The following is a 9,953-nucleotide window of genomic DNA, read 5'->3' on the forward strand; positions in this document are numbered from 1 at the left end:
CTGATGCAGGGGACGCGGGTTTGTGCCCTGGTCCAGGAGGATCCCACATGCAGTGGAGCAGCTGGGCCCATGAGCCATGGCCACTGGGCCTGAGCGTCCAGAGCCTCCCATCTGCAACAGGAGAGCCCACAGCAGTGAGAGGTCCGCGTACCGCAAAAAAAACAAAAAAACAAAAAAACAAAAAAAAACTGACAAATTAAAGGAAAAATGGTAAATCATGGTTTAGTTAATAAACAGTCAATAGTGAAACAATAGTTGGGTATAGCAAATTTTTCTTTAGAACGATCTAGCCGTATAACATGTCTTTTAAAAGAGAGCCCACCTCTCTCAACCAGGCTAAGTAGTACAGTTTAGGTACCTTATTTAGGAATTGGCAACTATGAGGGATTACTCAAAACACCTCCAAGTGTAAGATATGGAACTCAGGGGCAAAAGTTGTTGAATAAGGTAGCTCATTTGTTAACAAGCAAAAGCACTGCACTAGGGGTCAGCACTGCTGAACCTCAGTCATGGATGAGCCATAAGTAACAGCCCAGGGATGAATAGCCACGAGACCTTGTATGTAGCCTTGTACTGTCCATGTAGCCCAACGTTTTGAGTGCAGGTTGCTGGATAGTAGGGACTAAAGACCTCAGAAGATAAAGGCAGGTAATGATTGTATGGCAGGCTCTGGACATACCATCAGCAGAAAGGTGTAGGACGTGGTTTCACAGGAGCTGTGTGCAGGCATGCTGGTTGGCAGTAGGTGGATCCCTTCCAGTTTCTTGGCAGTCCTTCAAGAGCTGGGTTCTGCCACGACTGCCACTTGCTAAGCAGAGGACACTGATACAGAGCAGGGCCCTGTGGGGTTCCTGGGCACAAAAGCCTTTCTGTGTCCCCTATTTCTTGATTACAGGAAATAGGCTTTATTCAGCCTCCATGACCTTCCCTGAGTTCCAACCAGCAGATTCAAAGTGTTGCTAATTAGGGAAGGGAAGGGATGTGGAGACAAGGGATGGGCAGTCAAAAGAAACAGTAGTGTAGCCTTGGGGCAGGGTCCTGGTGCACCATTAAGGGATATGCATCACAATATCTTTGAGCTGTCCTGTGGATACTGAAACCACCACCAGGGGGAGAAAATAACGGTAAAGGATAGCATGCTGCCCACAAGCATGTCGACCCCAGACCGGTTGGAACAAGACGGTTGATGATGCTGATCCCCACTTACCTCACCACCAACCAGTCAGAAGCTTGTCCATGAGCTGATCACACCCTCTTTGAACTATTACTATAAAACTTCCCACTACCCCTCCCCCCAGGTCGGGACACACAGTTTTGAGGGCATTAGCCCACTGTGGCCCCCTTTGCCTGGCAAAGCAATCAAGTTATTCTTTTCTACTTCACCCAAAACTCTGTCTCTGAGATTTAATTCCATGTCAGGGTACAGAGGCTGGATTCAGCTTCAACACCTCTGAGGATCACATGGAGGAAGTGTTACTAGAGGGGACAAGGAAACGTGGCGATGACCTCCAGGGAAATCACAGCTGTAGTTTTTAGCTGAGCAATTATTGAAAGGCAAGATGACCTCAGTGTGGATTCTAAGCAAATTACCTACACTTAGTGCTATTTCCTTCTTGTGCTGTGACTTCTAGAAGGTTTTAAGTGATGAGCGTTGGCATCCAGTGCAGGCTTTATTCTGACTCCCAGTTTCAAAAATGTTGATAAACATAACTCAGTTATTTAGAAGTCAGGAAATATGACTAATTAAAACCATAGAAGAGTACCCACTGAATCTCAAAAATAAAGAAATTATGGTCTTATTTACCATTCAGCAAGCCATGCATTTGGAAAAACAATATTCCAACCTTCATTAAAAGATACTTGAAAATCTGAGGATAGATTAATGTTTATTACATCTGCATAATTAATTTAATATAGGCCACATTTATGATCCAGTAAAGGTTTTTTATGTGTTATGTGCGGCCTTTAATGTACATATAAGATAAGGGTCATTAAAATTATTGTGCTTAGTACATTTAAATATTTTTAATAAATTTCTCACGAGGGATACTCTGGATTATGGCCAGTGGGGCACCAGAATGAGAGTCACTAGGCCTGAGTTCTAGCCGGGACGCTGCTTAAGTAAATCACATAACCTCGGCAAGAATATTTACTAACTGTATGATAAGTGAAGCTCATTAAACATCTCTTAAACGTTTAGAAATAATTGTGATTCTATGAAAATGTAACTGTGAGAGCAATGAGGGACCATAAGAAGAATTCATGTACAAATGGGCAATTGGCCTTTACAACAAATACTTAGGGACTTCAGCATTTCACTCAGCTACCTGATGGTTGTATGGGAGACACAACCCTGATTGGACATGTTTCAGAACCGAACACAGCTTCAGATGGTATTTGTCCTCCAGACTGGCTCGGGGGTCAGAGTGTAGCCTATATTTTTTGGATTGCCTAGCATTCTGTTCGTAGCCTGAGGGCGTCAGAGAGCTAGGCTTACATTAGAAGACCCTCCAGTACCATCTCAAGATCAATGCTTTGATCACCATAGTCATTTACTGCAGGAAATTAAACCAGACTCCCAAGGACCAAGCCACCATCAGCTGCAGCATCTGGGAGACAGGAAATGGGAGCAGGCCCGCTTGAAACAATCTGCTGAACAAATATAGACTTGAAAAATGAAAGAACTACACTGACGTCTGTTTCTGTTTCCTGAGAAAGATTTCTGAAAAATATTTCACTCAGTAGTAATGGATATTCTAATTTTAATATGTTAAGTACACCTGTGACCATTACAAAGCTTTACTATGATTTACTGTAAATCCAATCATTAAATAAATACAGTAGAGCACTTGTGAGTATCAATATAGCTAAAATTTTAAATTATTTCTTTCTCCTGAAGCTTCATTTAATAAAATATGAAGTCTAGAGGATGATATTTTGTTCTTGAGAATCTCAACATGCATTGTTACATCGGTTTCCTAACATAGAGAGTGTCAGAGTGAATGTAGCTCATTCCAGGGGGAAACAACAACAGTTAATAGCCCTACTGTAAAGGTTGACAGGATTTATGGTGGAAGAGAGCTTTTAAATCCAAGTCTTACAATCTGCACATTCAATTTAATTAAACAGCATGCTACAGACCATGAAGCAATAGTGACAAGGCAGTGAACTGCTACAGGAGGTGTTATTCTTAGTCTTTTATTGAATTTTCAGTCTTCTTTTCTCATTATCTTTGACAATTAGTAGTTACTGAACTCCTGCCGGGGCATTGGCCCTGGACTTGAAGCAGTACCATATAGAGAGATGGAAGAATAGTAATGGACCATTTTCAGTATTTACCTTTGAGATTTCTTTGTTCTTGTGTCTGGATGCAACCACATTGGTTTTGCCTCTTGCCACCAAGGAATAACTCTCTTTGAATGTCATTAATGAATTTGTTTTCATAAAGCCAGAGAAAGTTATGTAAAAGTCAGGCAAGTGACTTAGTACTAGACAACCACAAAAAGGTATTTTTTAATTCAAAATTTAATTTTTAAGTGTTTAGTCTATTTGTACCTATCTGCCTATGGCATATTTTATTGCTTATCAAAGCCATCGCTCGATATAACTAGTAGTGATGAGTTATCAATTGTCCAAAGAAGTATAGTGCTTTTGCTTTGTGTTGGTTTGTTGTTCTTTTCTTGGCTTTTTTTTTTTCAATCAATTATCATTCTTTCTGTTTGGGTCCTAGGGCAAGAATATGGAACAGTTCCTGACATGAAAGAATTTCTAACTGAGGGCGTAATAGGCATTCTCTGAAGGTAGAAATGGGAAACAGAACTAGAGAAGACTATTTTGGCTTCAGGAAAGGTGTCAGTGACTCTGATGCAACATGGAACAAAATAATCTCTCTTATCCCATTAGTGTCTACGACAAGCTCAACATTTTCAAAAGGATAATTATTTAACTAAAAGCAGGTAAGGGGGCTTCCCTGGTGGTGCAGTGGTTGAGAATCTGCCTGCCAATGCAGGGGACACGGGTTCAAGCCCTGGTCTGGGAAGATCCCACATGCCGCGGAGCAACTAGGCTCGTGAGCCACAGCTACTGAGCCTGTGCGTCTGGAGCCTGTGCTCCGCAAGAAGAGACGCCGAGATAGTGAGAGGCCGCGCACCACGATGAAGAGTGGCCCCCGCTTGCCGCAACTAGAGAAAGCCCTCGCACAGAAATGAAGATTCAACACAGCCAAAAATAAATCAATAAATTCAAACAAACAAACAAAAAAAACAGGTAAGGACTAATGGGTATGAAAAACAGAATTGCTAACAACATTCAGACCATCGATCTAATGTTTTAGAAAAATCTTACTCCATACCATCCAAACACCTTCCTTGACACCTAGGTTATGTCAGTTTCATATGATTTGAAGTTCATGCTCTTTTCTAAGATGTTGAAAATCTATAACATTTTACAGACTCCAATGAAATATGCATAATTCCTTTCTTGCTTTTATTCCTGAGTTACAAATGAACCATCTGATCAACTATACTTAGTTCTCTGACTGTAGCCTCTATAGATTCACAACAATATAATATACCAGACCAAAAATTTTCAATCAAATTCTGTATGCAGACCTTCCATATGACACAGAGACGTTTACCCATGTTTCAGCTAGTCTGGTGACAAAAGAAAAAAATCTAATATAATCAGGTAGTCAAAATTTATAGCTCAAACTCTGAAGTCCAACTCACAGGATCAAAATCCTGGCTACACGTTTACTATCTGTATTATCTTGGACAACCTATTTAATTTATCTGTGTCTTCATCTTCACTGAAAAACAAATGGAAATTATAAAATAGTATTTGTCTAACTGGGTGGTTTGAGTTTAAAATGATGAAGTATATGTACACAGCGACTGGTAAATAATTAGAATCAAATTAATAAGAGGTATATTATGGTTCTTGGCACAGTACTGAATAGACAAGGAAATGTTCTTTAAATTCACTATACTTGGCTTCTAGGAAAAAAGCATGTTGTTAAGCTATCTACGTTTTGAAGAACCTAGGGTAAGCAATGTCAATACACAAATCTTATGAAAGCCTTTCTGTTCAGGCAAGAAGAAATTCCTTGATCTATGAAGAATATTCTGTAGCATGTACCCAGTGAATCATTTCTACATTTTTTGAGAATGCTACACAGATTATCTGGGTCATGTTCCATACTACTTATGTCCCTTGCACCTATAATGAATAGCTTTTCTTGGTCTCTGTCCTAAAATTTAAATTCAGTATAGAGAAATCATGAGAATGAGGCTTAGGTACAAGAAACAAATATCATATAAAGTACCAAATGATATATTGCATTTTTTTTTTTTTTTGGTATGCGGGCCTCTCAGTGTTGTGGCCTCTCTCATTGAGGAGCACAGGCTCCGCACGCGCAGGCTTAGCAGCCATGGCTCACGGGCCCAGCCGCTCTGCGACATGTGGGATCTTCCCGGACCGGGGCACGAACCCGTGTTCCCTGCATCAGCAGGCGGACTCTCTACCACTGTGCCACCAGGGAAGCCCAAGAGGCTGATTTGATTGAGCCCACCCACCCTCATTATCCTTCTTACTCTTCACCCAAAGTACTGAATGGGGCCATTGCCCTATAAACATCTTTCCCTTTGTCTGACATTTTGTTCCTCTCATCTTATTGAAAGCAAAATTTAAATGTTGCCTTTTTATAAAGCTTTTCCCTGATTTTCCTGGTTAGATGTTATTACTTATTCCTCTGAATTACCAATGGATTCTGACACGTTCTTTATTATGATTGTATTTTACACCAAGTAATGTGTTTACTTATAGTTGTGCCTGATAATTTGCTTTCTAACAAACCTGTTTCAGGTATGCTTTTCATTTTTGTTTACTCAGTGTTTTGTTTCTGACGGCAGAATGATGAACTCCTACATTTTCACATTCTCATGCTGCATTTAGCGTAGTTTCAAACTCATAGCACAGAACCTACCAGGCACAATTTCTGTAACACATTCTATGATTTATTTAGCTCAGCTTCTGACAGTGAAACAACAGAAGTATATTTTTAGCACAGCACTCTGGTCTGCTTTTCTTGGGTCTGAAGCAAACCAAGAACATTGAGAAACTTTGAACGACACTTATACAAGCTCCTCATTGATGTATAATGGTCTGGGGATATTATATATTTAAAAGGACACTTCTGAGTGTCCACATTCAGCTTGACAGGCTGTACACTCAACTTGTTCATAAGGTCTTTGTAATAGATGCAAATTATTTATAATTTTGAATGACCACTCTTGTGTGATGAAAGATCCCAGTATGTCCTCCACATGAACCCTACAACAACTAATTTAATTCTTTGCACATTTATGTTTATCATTACACAGAGGCTTCTACTGCAGCTATGACTTGCCTGCTTAAATGTATTAATTGGATCCTCATTGCTCTTAAAAATAAGATCCATTCCCCTTAGTCTGGCCTACAGCTCCTTTTAAGATCCAGCTGCTGCCTATTTTTCTAACTCCAAATCTTATCACTTCTCTTCTGCCCAATACACTTTATTCTCCCAGGTCTCTACTCAGCTCCTTGACAATGTCAAGCCTTTCCTTTCCTCAGTATTTTGCACGTGCAGCTGCTTGTTTCAGTCCTTCACTGCCCTCTCCCCCCTTTATACAGCTCCCTTCCTCATTTGTTGCATCTCAACTGAAGTGATTTCCCTCATCATCCCACTTAAAAAAGATACCATTCTCAGAGAATCATTTTTTTTCTTCACAAAACTTATCTCAGTTTATAACCATTTTACTTGTTTCTTCGTTATGTCTTTGCCACTACACTGTGAGTTCCATAAAGTCAAGAAGTATGTATATCTTTCTCACTATCATATCCCCAACCCTGAACACCATTTCTGGCTGTTACATAATAAGAACTCCATAAACATATTTTGAAAAATTAATGAATAGAAGGTGCTAAATGAAAATTCATTCAGATTATAATTTAATGTCTGAAGGAATACAGTTCTGAAACCTGAACATACCCAAGAACTGGCAAGGGTACAGAGCTTAAAGAAAAAGAAATAATGATAACCATGCCTACATTTCAACTACCCCTTTGTGAAATAAGAACAAAATCATTAAGGAAGCCTCTTATTAACATGGCACAAACTGAGTCAATTCTTTTAAAATAACATTTGATTGCACATAGGAATGTTTTTGAAAGCTTTCACCAAGAAAAAGGGCACCACTTTTCACTGTCAGCACAGAATCCTGTTGCTAAATTCTGAGGGGAAAAGACAGGACATCCTCTAGGCCAACATTCACACAATTTTCTCCAGCAGTCAGCCTTCTTATTAACCTCACAATGTGTAGTAAATTAGTAAATGTCTGTGCAGTTCCAAATCTCCACATGTAAGATAGTGTCATTTGTGAGTAGGTCTGTCATTTGTGAATAAAGCCACTCCGTGAGTTCATTTCTCTTTGGGATGAGGCACTAACTTGCACATTCTATTTAACTGAGTGTTGAATTAGTAGGTATTTCAGCATACAATTTTGATTTTGACTGGTGCTGAATTTTTAGAGGGAGTTTCCTGGCTTCTTACAATCGAATGACGTAAGTGAGGACAGCTGGTCACCTTGCAATTATTTTCATTCAACCTACTAAAAACTAAGTATTAATTTTGTAGACACTTGAATAATGATAATTATGTAGTCTATTTCGTAGAATTCTTGAGAAATAAGTAGAAATAATTTCCTGATTTCTTGTGGTGACTGGACACTTTGCTACTAAATGGTTGAACAACAATTTCCTGGTCTTAAAGTATACACGATTGCAGCTGCAGTGGTACCTCCTAGCCACCAGAGGGTGGAATATTAACATTTGCTTTGGAGAAGTGATTAAATATAAGGGTTTTACAGTCAGACTGCCAGCATTCTAAGCCGAGATCTACAATCATAAACTATAACCTTCAATTTCTGAGTTGGTTTCTTCACTTTTAAAATTAAATTTATGAGTATCAACCCCATAAGTGTGTTTTAATGATTAAATGAGATGATATATTATATGATATACTAGATTGCCTGCCACATATTGAGGGATAAATGAGTAGCAATTCTTTCTGATCAGGTTAAGGATCATCATGCTGACCAAGGTGTTGTTCTTATGGCAGCATCAATCTGGGATTGATATCATACTATAAGGTAAAATTAAAAAGTCTCTTTTTTGTGTTTGAGATTATGTTGTTTGTGCCTGTAAATGTTGCACATTCCACCCTTTTAATGGTTGGATTGTGTTTAATGTTACCATTAAAGGCCTAGGCAACCTGTCTCCATCTCTCAAGAGCTTGGCCCTCGGTAGCTATCAGGTTGAATAGTTTATATTGCTTTTATATTTGATTATGTGACTATGTTGGACTTTAATCAGTTGTTCAGCTGTATCAAAGTAAACAAAAATTCAAAAATTGGAGTTACCCTTCAGTAATATGATTCACTTAAGTTCTTCCACAATTTATTTCCTCTCTCCTTGCCTTAGTTTTATGGCACCAAACAAACATGCCAAAGCACCTAAAGTTAATTTAAATCCATTCCTCTTTTCCAACCCTAGATACAGTCTGCAGCAATGGAATACTAGAAAAAGAGTGAAAAAACCTGGCTTCTAGCCCTGTTGGTTCTGTTAATTCACTGCATGAATTTGAACATCACTCTGCCTCTCTGGATATCCTACAACATAATGAGTTTAGATGAGAAGATCTCCAAAGTAATTTCCAGTTACCACATTCTATGATTTTCTAGCAGAATCTCAATATCTTAGAGTTGAAAAGGACATTAAATGGCATCGTGTCAAACCTACCTACTGAATGAAAACCACACTTTCATTTAAGCCGTATAATCTTTATTAAGAATATTTATGAAAAATTTTAAAGGACAGACAGAAGATTGATGTTTGTAGACAATTAAATGCCATGCATGCTGGTAGAAATCCACAACTATAAATTAATAGTTCTATTGTATTTGAGAATAACTCCGAGAATAAATAAAAAGTATGTTTCTCTGGTCAAGAACATATTGGTCTGCCTCAGAAGAGTGTGCTGAGGGTAATGTCCAACTTCCATTAGATATAACATTCTGTAAAATAAGTCAAGTACCATGTAACACTTCTCAGACACTGTAATGCACATGTGTTGGGTCTTCATTGCTGTGCACGGGCTTTCTCTAGTTGCAGCAAGCGGAGTCTACTCTTCGTTGCAGTGCATGGGCTTCTCATTGCAGTGGCTTCTCTTGTTGTGGCTTCTCTTCTCTTCTCTTGTTGTGAGAGCATGGGCTCTAGGCACAGGCAGGTGAGAGCATGGGCTCTAGGCACACGGGCTTCAGTAGTTGTGGCATGCAGGCTCAGCAGTTGCGGCACACGGGCTTAGTTGCTCCGCAGCATGTAGGATCTTCCCAGACCAGGAATTGAATACATGTCCCCTTTCTCTTGGTTTTACCTTCTTCCATGTGATGGTTTAATATTCAGGCCACATGCAAAATGGATGCAGCATTCCACATATGGTATGACAAAATCCAGAGGAAGGCATGGTTGCTTCAGAAAACTTCACAAGGCACTTCCCTGGTGGTTCAGTGGTTAAGAAACTGCCTGCCAATGCAGGGGACATGGATTCAATTCCTGGTCTGGGAAGATCCTACATGCTGCAGAGCAACTAAGCCCGTGTGCCCCAACTGCTGAGCCTGCATGCCACAACTACTGAAGCCCGTGTGCCTAGAGCCCATGCTCTCACAACAAGAGAAGAGAAGAGAAGCCACAACAAGAGAAGCCACTGCAATGAGAAGCCCATGCACTGCAACGAAGAGTAGCCTCCGCTTGCTGCAACTAGAGAAAACCCGTGCACAGCAATGAAGACCCAACACAGTGAAAAAAATAAAAAAAATTTTAAAAAACCAAACTTATATATACTACCAAATGTAAAATAG

This window comes from Stenella coeruleoalba (assembly GCF_951394435.1).
Source record: "Stenella coeruleoalba genome assembly, chromosome: 5".
NCBI classification, from domain to species: Eukaryota; Metazoa; Chordata; class Mammalia; order Artiodactyla; family Delphinidae; genus Stenella; species Stenella coeruleoalba.